Genomic DNA, 19,213 nt, shown 5'->3' on the forward strand with positions numbered 1-19,213 from the left:
GCCTCCTCCGCCTTTAGATCCACAAGTCCATCAGTCCAATCCACTTCCCTAACTTATTTCCTTAATTTTTTAAAGTTAGCCCTTTTGAAATCAAAAACCCTAGTCACAGATCTATTTTTGTTTATCCTTCCATTTAGTTTGAACTGAATTAGCTCATGATCGCTGTAGTGGGGTGGTTACCTGCTCCAGCCCAGAAAGAGTTAAAGCCAACCCTGGGAGAGGGCTGAGGCTGGGAAGGAAAGCCTGGGCTGATTGGGGAAGGCAGTAACAGCTGGGCCCACGCCCCAATCAGGCCCAGCTGGTCCCTATAAGAGGCTGACAGCCAGAAGCCCAAACAGTCTCTTTCTGCCTTCAGAGAGAGAAGGGCCTGGGAATCTCAGGGTGCCTAGACTGAGGCAGGGCTGGGGAAAGGCCAGAGGGGCTGGGGAGCTCCAGGCTGGCAACTCCCCAGGCTGCAGGGCCTTGTCCAAGTCCCCAGAGAGGCACTGGCTTCCAGAGAGGGGAAGCAGGTCCAGGCCCAATCTTGCCTAGGATGAGTGGCTTATACTGCAGTTTGCCCCAGGAAGTGGGACTAGATGATGACTGGCAGTAGCCTTACACTGAGGCGAGGTGGGGTTAGTGGTTGGGGGGTTCCCTGGGGAGGGGAGACCCAAAGAGAAAGGGGTTACTGCCAGGGTGCAGCCTCCAGATAAAGCCCCCAGGGGGCAGCCCCCCGGGAGGGACACGGGGGCCAAGTGGCAAGGTGGATCACCGGCCTGCAGAAGGCTTTCCAAGGCTGGCAGAGCTAATTCCCATGGACGACCAGCAGGAGGCGCTGCAGGGGTGAGTCCACACTCTTACAATCGCTCAAACCAAGGTTGTCCATTACAACCATTTCTTCTATGAGGTCTTCACTACTCTCCAAAACCAATTCTAAAATGGCATCCCCTCTTGTTGGTTCAGCAACTACTTGGTGAAGAAATCCATCAGCTATCGCATCCAGGAAAATCTGAGCCCTATTATTATTACTAGCACTTGTCCTCCAGTCTATATCTGGGAAGTTAAAGTCTATTATTCCTATTAGTATTTACTTCATTAAAAACATTAAAGCGATCTCTATCCATATCCAATCCTGGTGGTCTATAGCACACCCCAAGCACTATCCCACGGGAGGTTCTAGTAGCTTTCTTCTCCAATGTGATTTTTGCCCAGACTAACTCTGTCTTATCCATTCCATCACTTCTTATTTCTTTACAGTCTACCTCATCACTTCACCACCTTTGCCTTTATTTCTGTCTTTCCTAAACAGCACATACCCTTCAATACCTGTACTCCAGTCATGACTACTATTCCACCATGTTTCTGTTATCCCTATAATATCTGGTTTCACTTCCTGCACCAGTAACTCTAGTTCCTCCATTTTGTTACCTAGGCTCCTCACATCGGTGTACAAACATCTTAATTTTTGCTGTTTGGCTTCGCTCACATTCTCTATCCGATTAGGCGCAGACATTGTATCACCAATATCACATATTAGACTGGTATCTACACTACCCTTCCTCCTTATGTCCATTTTCCTACCCATAGCTGTATCCTTTCTTACTTCGTTTTCTTCCCTCTCAATGTTAAAATCCGTCATGGAGATTACCTAGACATCTCCCAACCATTTCCCCCAAATTCCTAGATTAAAGCTCTCTTAATCAGTTGTGCCAGCCTCCATCCTAGAAGTCTATTTCCCTCCCTACTCAGGTGAAGTCCGTCCCGAGAGAACAGTCCTCTGTCCATGAATGCCTCCTAGTGGCCATACATCCCAAAGCCCTCCTTAAAGGACCACTGCTGAGCCATCTGTTGATCATCATAATCTTGTCCCACCTTTGTTGTCCTTCTCTAGGAACAGGCAGAATCCCACTGAAGATCACCTGAGCCTCGATTTCCTTGAGCGTCTTCCCCAGCCTGGCATAGTCTCCCTGGATACATTCCAGCTACAGTCTAGCTGTATCATTTGTTCCCACATGAAGGACAATCAGTGGATTCTTTCCTGCTCCCGTTAGGATCCCCTTCAGCCTCAGGTCCACATCCTGTATCTTAGCACCCAGCAGACAGCACACCCTTCTGTTCTCTGGATCAGCTCTGGTTACAGGCCTGCCTATTCTTCTCAGTAAGGAGTCCCCAATCATGTAGACCTGCCTTTTCATGGTGATGGTGCTATTTTCTGGTCTATCCCCTCTTCCCTCTGGCTGCAAGTCCTCTCGATTCCTATTCTCCCTTTTAATCCTCCGCAACCCATCCCGTATCCTCCTGGGACTCATATTTAGTGTTGTTATCTCCATTGACTCTTCTCCTCTTCCTATAGAACTAGCTGCTCTTCTCTTCTTCCTTGCCCTCCCACCTTCAGTGACCACCTGCTGTGTCTCTTCTTCATTTTCCAACTCCGCAAATCTGTTCCTTTGCTCTATTTCTCCTTCACTAGCCTGTCTTTTCCTCGGCCTGGTTCTCTTAGTCACATGATTCCACTGTCCACTTTCCTCACCTAGCAGTCTCCCATCAGAGTTCTTTGGTCTGCTACCATCGGCAAGTCTGAGGTTTTCCCTTCAGCCTCCTCATGTCTTTGCTCCATGATCTGCTCAAACCCCCTTCTAAACTCAACCAGAGTTTCCACCTGCATCTCCAATCCTCAGATCTTTTCTTTCATCAGCTCTATCAGGTGACACTTCATGCAGATAAAACTCTTTTCGGGTACCCCCTCCAGGATCATGTACATACTACAGCTTCCACATCCAGTCATCTTCATTGTGTCTTCCACTGCTTGGATCACTACCACTGCTGCCTCTGTATCTGTCATAGCCTTCCCACCTAAGTCCTGTTAATCCAGGAAACACAAACCAAACCAAAACACCACCATCTACAGCAACACAAATCCCCAACGAGCAACAGAACACCACACACTCCCTTCACTAGCCTGTCTGTTCCTCTGCCTGGTTCTCCTAGTCTTCCCCCAAAACTCCCCTGTTTACAGCTCTGTTTGCTGGCTCCTGTACCGCTGCAGCTGTCTGTGCTACTGCCTGATTGGCTGGCTACCTTTATAGGACCCCTAATCGGAGAAGCCCCGCCCCTTAATCAGGGCTCAGCTTCTCTCCCAGCACACTGCCCCTACCAGCCTCTACAAATGCCTTCTCCTCCAACAGAACTCCCACTCAAACTCCTCTGTTTACAGCTCTGTTTGTTGGCTCCTGTGCCACTGAAGCTGTCTGTGAAACCAACTAGAACATTTCAAAAAGCTATACCAATAGTTATTTTTCACATCATGTTTGTTCAAATTGGTCTTCCAGGCAGATTTCACAGTACAGTTGATGAAACCATACTTTTTATCTATCAAATTTTTGCAACCCTTTTCTTCTCTTTGCAGGTCAGCAGTAGAGCAGGTAGGTTAACAAATGTTATCTAAGTGTTATAAGTGGTGTATATGAGGATTTTTCCATGTGCTCATCATTAGAGTCAGGGACCTTACATTGCTAAAACCTTGAATAACTCAACTTTAAGTCTAAGAGCCAGGTTTGGGGAAAAAATGCCTTTTGCCAACTATTTTTTGATACATGTTATATTATATTATGGCTCGGGAGTGCTTCTTAACTTTTGAGTTTGACTTCTTGCCTGAGTAGTAGGGCAGAATTCTGAAAGGTACTGAAGCAGGATTAAATTTATCACTGTTAAAAATGGTATACCCATGTACTGCCAGAACACTTTGCATTTGCAATGTTATGAATGTGTTACCAATTTTCAACTTGTTTTTTGGTATTTCGTCAAGGTACTGTGGAACCAAGATGTTTGCTTTTGCCTCAGAATTACCACAAAAATTATCATGTTGTCTCTTTTCTTCTTGTTATTTTATAGTGTGTATACATATAGGTACACAGCATTGAACAATAAGTAAACATGCTATAGTCCTAGTCCATAAGTTTAAAATGTAAAGATACAAACCAGTACAAAACAGTACAGTAAACAGTGAGAAACAAAATTCTACTGCATGTTTGTCTCTAAAGCAGGTTGAAAATATTCCAATGGAACATTTATCTGTTGGAAAATGCAGTTTCTTTGAAACCAGAACTTTCCTCGGGAATGGGTTGATTTTCATGACATTTTGTTTCAGAAAAAAAATGTGCAGTGGGGAGGAAAGATGTTAACGTTGAAAAGTTCTGTTTTTTTATATAATATATATATATATATTTGGAACAGAACATTTTGATTTTTCATTTCAAAATTTGCTTTTCAGTTTCAAATTTCTTATATTATTGGGGGCAGGGGGCTCCCCGCATAAATCAAGGAGGGGTTAAGGAACTCCTCTGGGCACAATCAGTCCCAACTTGCTACACCTCTGAGCCTGGAGAAGGGCAGGCCCTTAAAACGAAGAATCCTGGTCTAGTCTGGGAGCACACTGGAGCAAGCAAAGATAGAGCTTTCTAGCCACAGAGAACAGGGGCTGTTCGCTAGGGAAATTGCCTGAAAGCACCAGTCACCCGGGCCATTTGAGGAAGTAAAGGACTTTTTTTGAGCTCTGGATCTCAGCCTTCATTGTTTGGACACACAGGAAATAAGGAGCCCAGATCTGCTTTCAGGGACTATTGACCTTTACCCTGCATGAGGCCACAGAGACCTGGTTCTCTTTGTGTGATGTGGAAATATTTTGCCTTTTCTTCATTCTGGACTATTTTACAGCCCTGAAAGGGAGCAGAGTTTATAAGAAATATAGCCCAAACTCTGTACCCCAAACTCTGACTCTGATCTAAAGTAGCCTCATCATCCAAGGAAGGATATCTGAGTCAAGAGAGGTGCCTCTTCTCACTTCAAGGGGGCATCAGAGAAGTATAACCTATCACAATTATAAAGAGAAAAAAATCAAAATTGAAACAAAACCCTTTGATTGTCCTGCAACTAATTTTTTTTTCCAGAAATTTTATTTCAAGAGAAATGTCTTAATTCCTTGTCTTCCTTTGGATTCATAATGAAAGAAGTCTCAAAATCATGGAATTTAACACAAAGATTCTAGTCTCTGCATAGATCTGTTTGGCTCATTGTGAGCCATTGTTTGAATTATAGACTGAAACTCCTTCAAAAAAGGCTGTATATGACCACAATACCCTGTGATTTAGAGCTACAAGTTTCCATTTGGATCACCAGTTTAGATTAAGGTAGTTAAAACTATGTGCCACAAGATCATTCCCTATTGGTTACACATCTGTGTATTATTTTTTATTGTATATACTTCTAAGACATCTATCTTTGGGCACCTGAGAAGGCTGATCAGTTATTCCATTTAGGGTTGTACATTGCTCTTGACTCATCCCTTGACAGCAACATACTTTAAAAGGGTCCTCAACCCCATTTCTGCATGAGTAACTTTGCTAGACCAATTTTAAACCCTAATATCAGAATTTTGGGACTAGAAAATCCACATATAAAATTGCATGCGCATAAATGAAGATCCCATTTTTAAAATTTAGCCCAAAGTCTTCCATGTGCTGAGAATATAAGGTGCAATAAACTAGTTCCTGATGTCTCCATCTTAACTGGTAGCTGAGTTCAACCTTCCCTATTTGATCCACCACCTCTGGCCAAACCAACATGCTGTTGGAGATTCACCCTCACCAATGCAGAAGTTCTATAGACCTTTAATTCTCATGGAAAAACGATTCAGTGCAACGGCTGCCAATCACCCTGTGAATAAATATCTTACTCTAAATGTTGGGAGGTCCACAAGATAAGAGCTAAGAAGGCAAGTTACCCTAATTGTTCAGGCACTACATTTTATGACGTATTAAGTTTCATGATGTAACTTTGAAGTTATTGCCATGTTTCCTCCTCTATCTCCTTGCTTAGCTTCACAAAAAAAGACCCAAAGTTCCAGTTAATCTTATCAGTAATAGTACTACTCATTTAATCTAAGAAATAACTGTAAAATAGGTTTGAACGGACCATAAATGAATCAACCAAAGGCAAACTGTGTGGCCTCTGCATAAAAAGATAATTAAAGTCAGCAGCGACACTTCTTTCTTTTTTACTAAACAAAAGGAAACCACTTAACTTGGCTCTATCCTGCTGTTGGCATCCTATAAGGGCGGCATCTCTCTATGATTCTTGTTACCAGGTTAAAATATATGGCAGAAAGGTGTGGGAAATTTTGCACTATTTCACATAAAAATTACCCTTGCGGTCTTGGAGCGCTATTTGTGTGTGTGTGTGTGTGTGTGTGTGTGTGTGTGTGTGTGTAGCATTTGTAATATGAATAGTTAACATTTATTATTAATTGATACATTAATTAAAGCCATACTAGTGATTTCCATTAGCTTGCTCTCCAACTTCTACAGAGCTGTCTGTCTGGTTTTAATCAAAACCAAATGGTAATCCAAGTTCCCAGGCTGGAGCAACTAAGAGGAAATCATTCAGAGGACGCAGAAGAAAGCAGGAAAGATAAACAGATGATAGTTTCACAAAATTTGTATAGAACGAAGGCTGTAGATGCTGTGGGTTTCTCTAGAGATGTGATTCAGGCACCCTATCAAACTGGAAAGAAATAGTTACAAGTGTTTTATGTCAGCAAAATGCTAATATGATCAAGATGGAGTCTGTCCTTGTGCTTTTGCAGAGCTGGATTTGTGTGACTCTGGAGGATTCCCAGTAGAGGTAAAGCGGAATATGCCATTGCTTGTGCTATAACTACTTTTAAACTGTAATGACAATCATTCATTTCTCGTGATTCAAACTAATTTAATTGGTAGAAATGTGTTTGCAGTTTACATGTATAGATTTTTATCTATTTAATTCTGTGGTTTTAACAGTCAAAATTGCACTAGAAGCTTTGTAAAAGCCAGCCTGCTTTTTGCCCATTTCTTGCTCTGAATCCCAAAGATCTGAAACATTCAAAGATGTTCTCCTAAGTTTAGGGACAATCGTGGAGTCGCATATGTATGTTTCAGTTACAGAATACATTTTTCATAAACCATTGTGGAATGGAAAATACTTCTAAATTCTCTAAGTGCATCATAAATCTTTTAATAGTTTGACAGAGTTGTCTCAGTCGAGTTGGCTAACTCAAATGACTTGAAATGTTCAGTCTTGTCGTCTTTTTATTTCCCTACCCCCTGCCCCCCCCCATGCAGTCCTTCTTTCACATATGCATACTATTCAAAGGCAGGAAATACTTTTCAGGCAATCTGGGCCTGGTTGTTGAGGCCCCTTTCACAAAACATCAGTCTGAATTTAGTAGACAGAAGTCACTGGGAAAAGCTTGACAGAATTCTGCTTAGTTAAGGCTCCCTCCAGCTGCAGAGGGTGTTTTTGTTAGAATCACACATTGAGCATAACTGCTTAGAATAGAGCAGTGATCTCAGCAACGAAATCTGAACTTTTATGCTAGCAGAAACTAACTGGGACTGAGTGATTTTTGGGGGGGTTTTGTTTTGTTTTTGTGGCCAAAGTTTTTAGCGAGGTAATGTCTGTGATTTCCACCTTCTCTTCATATAGGTAAGGCAGTCTTGGAATCTTTTATACTTTGTGTTTAGATAAATAAATAAAGCTGATTTGAAAAATCAAGACATTTTCTGTAACTGCTTAAACTGAATGTCAGTATCCTGCAGTGGAGCTGTCTACATTTACGATATCAAGAATATAACTGGAGGTGATAAAAAAAAATCACAATAAGCGGTAGACTGTGTGCCAACTACATTTATCAAACTTTGACAAATCTAAAACAAAATCTGCATGTGTATTATATTTCTGTCTATAAAAAATCAGAATGATATGCTAAACCTGATTTTTTACATTCAATTATAAATTGTTGCATGGTTTTGTTTGCATTTTTTTTAAAGGTCATAAAATAGGAAAACTAGAAGTGTGAATGATTTCTTTTTCTTTTCTTTTTTTAACCTCATTTGCCAACAGGAAGGGCATTTAGGGCTAGGCTTTTTTCCTTGGTACTAATTCTCTGAAGCAAACCTTTTGGTAGGAATATCATTTATACCTCTGTTGGTTTTGTCTCTAGTGGTTTTTCCCAGAGCTACCTTAGTTATAGTTCATGTCTTAAAAATAAATATTCTTAAAAGTGTAAATTCTAAATGTGAAATATTAGGGCATATTTCCTGACAGATCTGGTGTTAACTAGGTTTCATCAATCAAGATGGCAGAATTAAAAATAACCGAATGCAGCTAGATAACTGTTTTGTCGTGTGGAATGCTATTCATGCATTTTAGAAGGAAGAAAGCAAAAAACAGTAAATATATATTGATTCATAGTAAACTGAACTGAATCTCTTTAAAATCTTTTCTTAATGTTTAATATTATCAATAAAAGTAGCAAGAATCTTTTTGAGCTATTTAGAAGAAAATTTAGCATATCTTTAATTTATATGGCATAAACATAGGTGGCACTACTCTATATATAGTAGGTTATTTAATTATTACGGTGTTATGCACATTGGAAATGTATTTGGCAAACTAAACCATAAATATCCCTTTGTCTCTCAATATATCCAGAATGACAGCTATTGCACAGAAGTAATATGAGACATTCTTTGTCGCTTCTGTGCGTCATTAAGATTCTATACAGTTATTGGCCAATTAGGTAACTAAACATGAGTCATCACTTCAAATATGTTGGGGAGAGCTGAAAAAAAGTTTTAATTGTGTTTTTACCAAGTATTGTTTTAAGAATAATGATCCAGAAGTTTCTCATTGCAGTGTGGCATGAAGGGGAGCAAAGGAGCAGAAGGGGCCCAAATACCACAATGGAAAGGAGCAATGGTTTATATCCCATGCTTCCCCATCCCTCTAAGACAGAGGATACCCTTCAGTATGAATGCCTGCAGGGTTACTGCTCTGTGGATAATGGGAAGTGTTGGTCCGAAGGAGAACAAACTGAGAATAGCTGCTAGATATTGTAGCATCCTGTCAGGATTCCATGGATGTTTGGGTAGAAACTAATGTGAAAATTATTGCTGGCCCTATTGACAATATCTTCCCCTTTTGTGACCCAGAGACCTTCATTGCCATAGCCATATTGGGGAAACTAATGGCAATGAAGCTTGTTGCCATGCAGAACAGAAGGCCAGGAAGCAGCATGAGGAGACAGGCTTTTCATATGACTCCTCGGGATTCTGAGCAGGGACCTGATATAACTGGCGATTCTCAGTCTTAATGGTTTTGCAAAAATGCTCCATGCTGTATTCTCTTCAGAGCCAAGCACCCCTCCCCCAGTTTTGATCCTGTCAGCATTTATACACATGCTTAACTCTTCGCATTAGTCCAAATGAAGAGACGAGAGCCCAGCAAAGGATAAAAAGAATGGGCCTTTTCTGATGGAGCAATCTTGCGTGGTGCTGAGCACATTTTGCAAAGATTTCATTTACTTCAATAGTAATAGAAGGCACTCAGCATTTCTGGGGCTGCGTTGTGCCATCCATGAGAAAACAAAACTGTACATCTGAAAACCAGAATGCCAGCTTTGTCATTTTAGCTGTGAGGGTTTTCTATGAGGAAAATGAAGCAAAGTTAATAACTGGCCACTTTTTCTTAAGTGGAAGAAATCCTTAAAACAAATCATCTCTCCAGTACTCCATTTATGTTTATACCCTAACATTTTCTAGCTATTATACTTTGTAAGTTTTAGTTCCAAAACAAAGCTAAAAATCACAAATATTCTGCTCATGTATCACCATCCAAGGGAAATTAATACATTTAATTCCAGTTGCCAACACAACTATATTTCTTTAAAACAAAAGATAGATTGGAAAATTTTGTATGACTCTACTGTACCTGAAAAAAGAGGATGTAATCTGGTCATTTTGCAAACACTTACCCATGAGTTTAACTTCATGCACATGAATAGCCACACATGGAACAGTAGGACTAATTGTAAGTAAAGTTAAGCATGTGCATAAGTGGTGACAAAGAGTGCATCTGAGAACAGAACAGATGCATCCTACACCACAGGAAAACTAAGGCCCCAATCCTGCAAGCTGTTCTGTGCAGGTGAACTCCTATACCTGTGTGGAGCTTGATTAATCTCCAGTAAGGATCCACATGAATGGACAAGTTAGAAGATTTTGGCCTAAATTCTATTGACCTTCAGGACATTAAGCCAGGATTATTTTTCGCCCAGACATATGAAAATTGGAGAGAATTGTCTGAAGGGACAGGGGATTTATAGTAGGTTCCTAGAACATGCAGCTAGGTGTTGACCTTAGCCTTTCTATAAACATAAACAAATAAAATAATCATCACCATTTTGATTTTTCAGTATTTTCAGTTATTATATTTTTTATTTATGTAAGCAGAGTCAGGATGAGCTCTACCCTGACATCTGGTGGTGAATTATGGTGAGTGTGGAAAAGAACTCCAGGGGCTGATCTTGTTTGCATAGGCACACCCCTCGCCTGACATGAGACAACAGCAACTGATAGTGGATACTTTGGATGGGGTGGGATCCCCAGTTTCTCTGTTATTGGGGCAGGAGGAATAAAGTGTTGTTACCCTGATTATGTGAATCAAGGACAATGAAACTGTTTTATGACAGAGTGTCTCACCATCACCTAAGTAGCATTTGCTAGACAAGGGACATGGGTTCCACAACCCAGTGAATTGAGAGAGGATGGGTACAGGTATTTGTACCTGATGGCATGGCCCCCCTTTGAGGGCTTGAAACACCAATTCCACTACTTTTTCTCTCCACTGTTGAATGTCAGAGCTAACTTTGATTCCATTAGGAGTCTAGTTACAGACTGCTGAGCTGAATTCACTTTGGGCCAATGGTGCACCAGCACTGGGGCTCCCCTACTATAAGCTGGAATCACAAAAGAGGTAAAGTTATTAAGAGCTGAGATCACTGAGTGCTGTGTTAACTAGTGGGGGAGCCTAAAGCTATATTGCTAAGCAGCTGGCGGAGCAGTTTGCGGGGATGGCTGGAGGAGTAGCAAGCGGCGCGGAGCCTTGCGGAGACGGTTGTAGCGGCCCAAGGAACGGTGAGCGGAGCTGTTTGCGGGGACGGCTGGAGCAGCTCACAGGTTGGTGAGCAGAGCAGCTCGTAGAGCAGAGCAGTTCTTAGGACGGCAGGAGGTGGACTGGCTCGTGGTGAAGGCTGAGGCAGAGCCCCACGGAGAGACGGCCAGACGGCCTTGGATCACGTAAGGTGCCCCTTAACACCCTGAGTGCCCCCCTTTTACTCTGGGGCTGCACTGACCAGGGACTGAGACTTTGGGGGCTGTTGGACTTTTGGGACTTTGGGTGGTTGCTGGACCCAAGAGACTTTGGGGGTGTTGGACTTTGGGGACTCTGGGTGATTTTTGGGTTGCTGGATTCAAGAACCAAAGGGAAAGGACACAGCCCAATTTGCTAGGGTGGGTCTTTTGCTCATGATTTGTGTTATGAATCCTGTTTGTGGTGTTTTTCCAATTTAATGCTGATGTCGTTTACCTCATGTTATTAAACATTTTCTGCTACACTCAGACTCCGTGCTTGCGAGAGGGGAAGTATTGCCTCTTAGAGGCGCCCAGGGGGTGGTTTGTAATTGTCCCAGATCACTGGGTGGGGGCTCGAGCCTGTGTTGCATTGCGTTATTGAAACGGAACCCCTAGATACAGAACCCAGCCCTTGTTGCTGCCAACTTAGATGGGCAGAAGGATTACATTTAAAATGTCAGAAATGCTATGTTTAATGTTGCAAGGTTTTTTTTTTCTGCTCTTAACATGCCTTTTGTGAAAACTATCATTCCTGGAATGCTATCTGAAAAAAAATTTGCATTGATTTGTTAAAAAGCTTACTCTTTTCTCTAAAAGGTATATTTTAGAATATCCTCTGAATTTTAGCCATCCTGGTTCCATCTTATATGATCATTGTATTAATGGGAAAAAAAAGTTCAAAGAAATTATGTTTATTTTTGATTTGCAGTTTGTGTCCTTTTATTTGGGGGGGGGAAGGTGGGGGCAGAGTACGTTCTGTTGCAGGGTACATTAAAGAGTATAGTTTGGATCAATTATATTAATTAGTCAACTTTTCCAATCAGTCAATTTGAAAGCACTTTAATATGTGTTCATTACAGGGTTCTATACTGATCCATGATGGAGAAAGGATTCCCAAATAGTGTGGCTTCTACATCAATAAAACAATTTTTTACTTGCTAGCTCCCTCAATTTTCTGTGAGCAAATGACTGGAGGCTGTAGAACTCAGATTTTCAGTTGCAAAATGTTATTTACAAATAAGTTGAATGGTTAGATCCACTTTCAAATGCAAACATTTTGCAATATGCAAAACCATGATCCAAAGTTGTACCCCAACATCACATGCATGCAAAATTCCAGGTGTAAATTAATAGTAAGGCTGTGACTATTCTGAAAATATGGTTTTTAATTCTCATAAAATTGTGAATGTATTTGTTATTTGTTGATTATTGTGAGTTTAGTTTATCTCCAGTCGTTACTTGCTGCTGTTGATGATGTTTTTAGGAACTATGTATTTGAAGTGTAATCCTGTGGTAGAGGAGATATAATCCAATATTATGATAATTGTGTTTTCTTGAATGAGGAAAACCTCTTACATTGAATTTGGAAGTGGCTATTGTTTTACATTTGGCAGATTGTGCATCAACCACTGAACATAAACACAAAAACAAAGCCTTAGGCAATATGTATCTTTAAAAGCTGGTTCAAATAATCTCTTTAATGTACTGTTGTCTCCAGTTCTTTTTTTCCTCTTCTTCTTTTTTTTTTTTTTTTGTCTTTTGCTCTTCTAAGGGTTTGTCATCTTATTTTATTATCTCTTTTTAAAAAAAAATCAAAATGGGGACCAAACTAGATCTTTGAACAATGGAAAAACTTGCATCATGATTTGAACTTCATATATGGTGCCTGTTAACTCTTTGCATCTCTGTTTCCAGTCCCATCCTTTTTTTGTCTTATCCAGTGGTTCTCAAACTTTTTTTACAGGTGACCCCTTTCACATAGCAAGCTTCTGAGTGCGACCCCCTTATAAATTAAAAACACATTTTATATATTTAACACCATTATAAATGCTGGAGGCAAATTGGGATTTGGGGTGGAGGCTGACAGCTCACGACCCCCCATGTAATAGCCTCATAACCCCCTGAGGGGTCCCGACCCCCAGTTTGAGAACCCCTGGTCTTATCTATCTAGACTGTCAGCTCCTTGGGGCAGAGGCCGACTACCACCCCGGATTAAAGCTTCTGTTCCTGAGCGAGCTCACAGAAAGCTAGTCAAAGGCCGAAAAGCTCAACTAATGTTCTAGCCCTGGCACAATCTGAATGCAGGCCAGATATGGGATGGAAATAGCTTTTAGTGGCACTGATGGATGATGATCCCTTGCAGTCAACCCATTCTCATCCTCCTAGATCTCTCTGAATATTTGGCACTGTCTAACATGAGACAATGCTGCCTCACCTAAGAGAAGTTTCAGGAGTCCAAGGGAATGCACTAGAATGGTTTGAGTCCTTCTGGAAGGGACACACCTAAAAAGAATTGATGGAAACCATGCCTCCACTACTAGACCCTTCACTTGAAGAGTCCCACTGAGATCAGTTCTCTCCCTCTGGTTCTTTTCAACATCTACAGACTGCCACCAGATGAACTAGTCAGACAACATGGACTCAAGTACCAGCAATTTACAGATGACACACAGCTTTACCTACCCTTCACCACATATGACCACACAAGTGCCACCAAGATGGCCCCATGCTTGGATGAGATCAGCTCATGCATGAAGAACAGCTGGATGAAGCTGAACCCAAGCAAGACTGAGGCCAGGCTGGTGATCAGTGTGACATTCAATGATCCCTCAGAGGAAAGGTTCTGGGCAGAGATCTGGTTCATGAAGCTCTGCATTACAGAACAGGAGCTTCTTAAAGGTACAGTTACCCACAGGGAGAGTAAACACTTTTTGAAAAGTTTGACACAGTCTTCTTTAGTTGAATTGACCAATTTGTAGGTCTGAAGCATCGGAGAGCAAAGTTTTCTACCATCTTAGTTGTCTATGAAACTCTGTCCCTTCCTAACAGATGACATGTGCTCAGTTATTAGATACCTTTGTCACCTCCCACCTGAACTACAGCAATGCAGTATACCTAGGCACAAAGCCATCAGCCCTTAGGAAACTACAACAATTACAGAAGGCTATGGCACTCCCCTCAGCAACACAGGCTACTGCAAGAACATCAGACCTATTCTCTCCACTGGCTTCCCACGGAATGTTGAGTCAAGTTCAAGGTTTGGGTCCTTTTCGTCAATATGCTGACTGGCCTGAGCCCAAGATACTGAAAAGATCTCCTGAAGCTTTGGGATAAGAAACCAAGTTATCAACCACTGCCTTTAGGCACAATGAAACTATAAAGGAAAAGCTCATCTGTGCAATGGAAACAAATTTCTGGGAGGCCAATCTAGAAATGTGGAACTAACTCCCACTGGATCCAAGGACATGGATAAACCTCACCACCTTCCACTACTTCTACCTGCCTTCTATAACATAAACACATAGTGGTGTGTTAATTTAAAAAGCAAAACACCCTCCACCCCCAAGAACAGAACCCTACCAAAACAAAGCCCTCCACTGCAGACCAGTTCTGCAGACACAGTTCTCCCCTTGGGAACAGTATGAGTGAGAGAACAAACCACATATGACAGGTGTTAAGCACTATTGGAAGGTACTCAGTTACTACGGTGATGAGCATGGTATAAGAACATATGTAAAATGGAATCACATTTTATGAAACTGGTATCTCTCACTTATCACCCAGCTGCTTTGGAGAAAATATATCTAAAATACAGTAGTTGCACAATCTCTGCATATATTTGTCAGCAGTCTATCCAGCTGATTAGAGCGTATCATAGAATGAAAGCTTTACCTCCCTTCAAGTCCTCCTACATGGTATTGCCACTACAAAGTAATCTGTATGTAATATAAGAGCCTCACTGCTCTCTAGTCTCTTCAAAAGGCCTGTTCCTGTTGCCATTCTCATGGCTTGTTGCAATTGCATCCTAAGCGATATTCCAGATGCATTTGCCCAGTTTCCTCTCAGGATATTTTCAGTTGCACCCAAATGGGTATCACGCTTTTACTGGCAGCCTGTACCTTTTCTCCTTAAACCTCATGTCCACTAGGAAACAAAGCCATTGCTGACAGTGGGTATTCAGCAGTCAATTCCATTTAACTGATGTTGAAAAAGAGTTTAACGACTAGTGTACATGGGATAAAATCTGTTTTCAACACTATATTATGTATAAATGTGTAATTGAGACCTTGTTCAATCAAATCCATCACGTTTCTGTAATGGTGTTTTTTGTCCCATCTACACTAGCAGTTAAACTATTTTCATCACCGATTCAGCAGTGGGACTTGTTGCTGACAACCATTGTCAGCAGTGGCTCGAACAGGACCATAGCCTATAGTATTTTTTCTTTAAATTGTCTCACTCCTTCCCTTCTATTGGAAGCTTCAATCTGGTAGGCGTAGGAAATAAATAAAGTCAAGCAAAATTAAATTGGTTTCAATCTGACAACCATCTATAGCTAGAAAACTTGGTCTTTACACTGCAGGTTTGGGGGGTTTGTTTGTTTGTTTGTTTCCATTCTGAATACATTGATTAGTTTTTCTATTAACTCCACCACAGGTTAAGAATGATCATCTTGGGTACCCCAGATGTGTTTGGAAGTTTTAAATAAATACTTAGGGTACATCTACACTCTGAGCTGGGGGGGGGAAGATGGTGAGATGGATCTCAGCTCAAGGAAACATACCCATGCTAGCTAGCCCTGATTGATTTAGCGTGCTAAAAATAGAGTGTAGCCACATCCACATGAGCAGCAGGAAGGGCTAGCCACCCGAGCACAAACCAGTGGTCTCAGAGAGCTCATACTCATGGAGGCTAACCTGTCCATTTCACCCATGATGCTGCAGCAACACTCACTCATGCTAGTTCTGATAAAGTTGTCTTGAGCTAGGAATCATGTCCCCAGCTCAAAGTGTAGACACACCTTCAGATAAATAAGACCCACTATCTGCAGTTCAGCATGAAATTCATCTTGGGCCTGATTCTGCTTCTATGAAAATCAATGGCAAAAGTGCCTGACTTCAGTGGCATCAGGACTAAGCCAACTGTTGGTTTTTGTTGTTTTCCCCTAGAGGAAAATACTAATTTAAGATAGCTGCTGCTATTCGATAATATGTATGGCACTCTGTTTAGGTAGACGATTTATTACTTGGAAAGTCACACAAATAAGTAACATCTATGAGGCGTTCAAAGCTGAACATTCAGAGGCCCAGATTATTTCAAATGTATAATTTTAATGGTTTTTTTTTCTGTTTTATTGACTAGCTGTCAATATTAGATCATACAAATTGTATCACGAAAAGATGAGCTTGGGTAGACAAATTCATGCTAGCTCTGCTCAAGAGAGCACCCTAAAAATAATGTAGCTAGGGGTAGCACAGGCAACAGCTCTGATTAGCTGTTTGAGTACAAACCCACCTGTACCCTCTGGGTATGTTCTAGGGCAGCTAGCTCAAGCCATTGCCTGTGCTACCCCCAGGTACACTGCTATTTTAGCACACTACTTCAAGCACACTCCTATCTGCAGTGTAGACATTCCCACAGAGATGTTAAATAAGCCTGGGGAGTGTGGAAATAGTTCACTTTGACTATGGATCCTGTCTTTTCCCTACCCTTCTCCTTGATGGGAGGCTGTTTCTCTAACTCAGGAAATAAATCAGATTAAAAATTAAAAAAAGAAATATTGTATGATCACCAGTTAGCTATTATTTCAAGCTCCCTTTGTATATTTCGAAGGGGAACAAATAATTATAAAATTAAGCAACTCGTTAATGTTTGTTGTTTTCTAAAGATAAATCAAGATGTATTGCGAAAGTTTGGAATCCTATCTTGGTCAGTTTATGCAAACAGTATTGGTTTCCAAGACTTTGGATTTGTCTGCATGAACCATTTGCCGAGCTTACTTCATAGTTTGATACATCTAATTTCTGAGGTTTTTTGAATATTGTTGGACAGCCTGATTACAGTTAGACTCACTTTCTGTAATATGTTAAGTATCTTTTGCATAAAAGTTTTAAACAATCTTAACAGTACTATATTTTTCACTGACAGCTAGTAAAATATAATGGGTGTATTCTGATATATGTCAAAATGTATAAAAGAGGATACATAATGACTTCCTGTGGGATAACAAAACTGATTCCCTCTAGAAAAAGGAAATCCTTACAAAGTCACAAGGGATGAGGCCTTGGGTAGTTTGTTAAAGGCTTCTATTAGCGTATGGTCTCATGGATTAATTACCTTCTTGTCTGATTTTTGTTAGTAAATACTAACTTCCTGTAAAAACTTTGTTAGAAATTATAGAGTTTTTGTTAACCAAGTCCTATATGATCTATGTTTACTGTAAGTGACAGATTTTATTTTTGTTTCTGTCATGAAAGAAAATGTATAGCTCAATTATGACTTTTCTTATAGAGGAACAGAGTAAGAAAATTGTAACTTCAACTTCTAATATAACTTTCTGGTGAGAGTAGGGGCTGGTCTATACACAACGTTGTACTAGTTTAACTAAAGGTGTGATGTTAAACCAATGCAATTTTATGTGTGCACACTCTTATGGTGGTTTAAACTTGGTTTGTATCAGTTTAGCTTGCAGCTGCAAATAACACCGGTCAGTCAACATATATATTGCTGTATGTCTGGTGTATCCCAGGATACTGGGAGCTCTTTAAATGGAAGAACAGATGTGATAGTCACCTATAAAATATTCACTAATTTCTGCATTGCAGGGTTCTATTGAAAATAGTGATTTTAATCCTCAAAGTCCAATCCTAGCACGCACTGGGATCAACTAAAACCAGAAAGGCTCACTGATTCAGGCTCTGCTCTGTTCCAATGCGCTGGTCAGCAATCTAGAGGGTATATTGCCAGGACACTGAAGAATTCTGTGGGGTTTTGTTGTTTTGTTTTCTATATCACCAATGGGTATTATTGGTAACCATGTTAGTATTTGGGGGTTAGCCCCCCTGTTATGGGTATATAGTATAATGTTCACTATTGAAAACAGTTTTATATTCTTTCTTTTTGGTTTAGCAATATAATACAACTAAGTTGATGTGTTAACAATTGCCAGCAAGTTAAAGCAATTTGCCTGCTTTGTATTGCTTTAATAAAGAAATATGCATGTAACAAATTAATTTTCTAGTTTCTCACAAATGTTTGCGTGGCAGTCAGGGTACATCAGAAATGACTGATTAAGAAAAGTACTGTATTATGGTACATCCAAATGAGTGTAATTAATTTAGGCATACAAACATTTGTTCACAAAAAAACTGAAAAAAATTTAAAAGGCAGAGTATTTCTTTGAAGCAAGAGAGAGAAAGAGGGAGAAATGTAATGAGCTGAGCAGGGAGCTAAGTTTTAAGTTGAACTGTTTGTAAGCAACCTTCTGTCTTAATACCAGCCCCATTCACTTTCTTAAATACTGTTTGCTGGGTGGGGACAACACACAAATGAAGGTGAAACAAAACTACCAAAATACATATTTTTGGTTGATCTCCTACGTGTGCATGTCTAATATGACTCTTTTATTGGTGTGTTGTAGAATAAAAAAAACAGTCTATCCTATTGTGCAAAATGTATCCCATCTATAGCCTGAGCAAGACATAAGTGATTTCCATTGTTGAGATGGTGGGGGAATCACTCTTTGACTTGTATTGCTGTCTATCTAAATCTCTCCTTTGATGTGTTGATTCTGGAAGCACGGGGCGGGGGGGGGGGAAGAGAGAGAGAATGGAAGATCCTGGCCTGGCCACAGGTTGGCGGTTTCTGTCCCATATAGTGCCCAGACAGGAAATGGGATGCTGGGATCATGTCGCCCTCCTCGCAAATGTTGGGGGTGCAGTGTTTGGAAAGTACCAGTGGGGGAGGAGGTAGACGAGAGTGGAGGGGAGCTCTCTGAAGATGAGGGTAGGAAATAAGAGTAGAATAACTCCTCCCCATACAGTACAGAGGGGATTAGAGAGAGAAGGAATTCCTAGCAGGCTCCATAGGTCTATTCTGGTAGACGATGGGGCAACTGGGCTTCCACTGATCTGCGGGTCACTGCTCTGTGAGGAGGACATGGAAGGGCCTCCCTAACTAGTAAGCTTAGTGCTCTAGCTAGATTTGTGTGTCTCTGGTAAATCTTCACA

The 19,213-nt window shown here is 40.9% G+C and overlaps 1 protein-coding gene across 2 annotated transcripts in view; it reads left to right on the forward strand.

The window, feature by feature from the left end:
• Nucleotides 1-7,288: 7,288 nt before the first annotated feature.
• Nucleotides 7,289-19,213, forward strand: part of DLC1 (DLC1 Rho GTPase activating protein) — a 391,881-nt gene continuing 379,956 nt past the window's right edge. Inside the window, exon 1 of one of the 2 annotated variants that reach the window (XM_065596882.1) lies at nucleotides 7,289-7,497. The gene's annotated coding sequence lies outside the window, so the exon portion shown is untranslated. The remainder of the gene's footprint in view (nucleotides 7,498-19,213) is intronic. The other variant, XM_065596883.1, reaches the window with a different exon arrangement.

Source organism: Chrysemys picta, chromosome 5 (genome assembly GCF_011386835.1).
Source record: "Chrysemys picta bellii isolate R12L10 chromosome 5, ASM1138683v2, whole genome shotgun sequence".
Lineage (NCBI taxonomy): Eukaryota > Metazoa > Chordata > Testudines > Emydidae > Chrysemys > Chrysemys picta.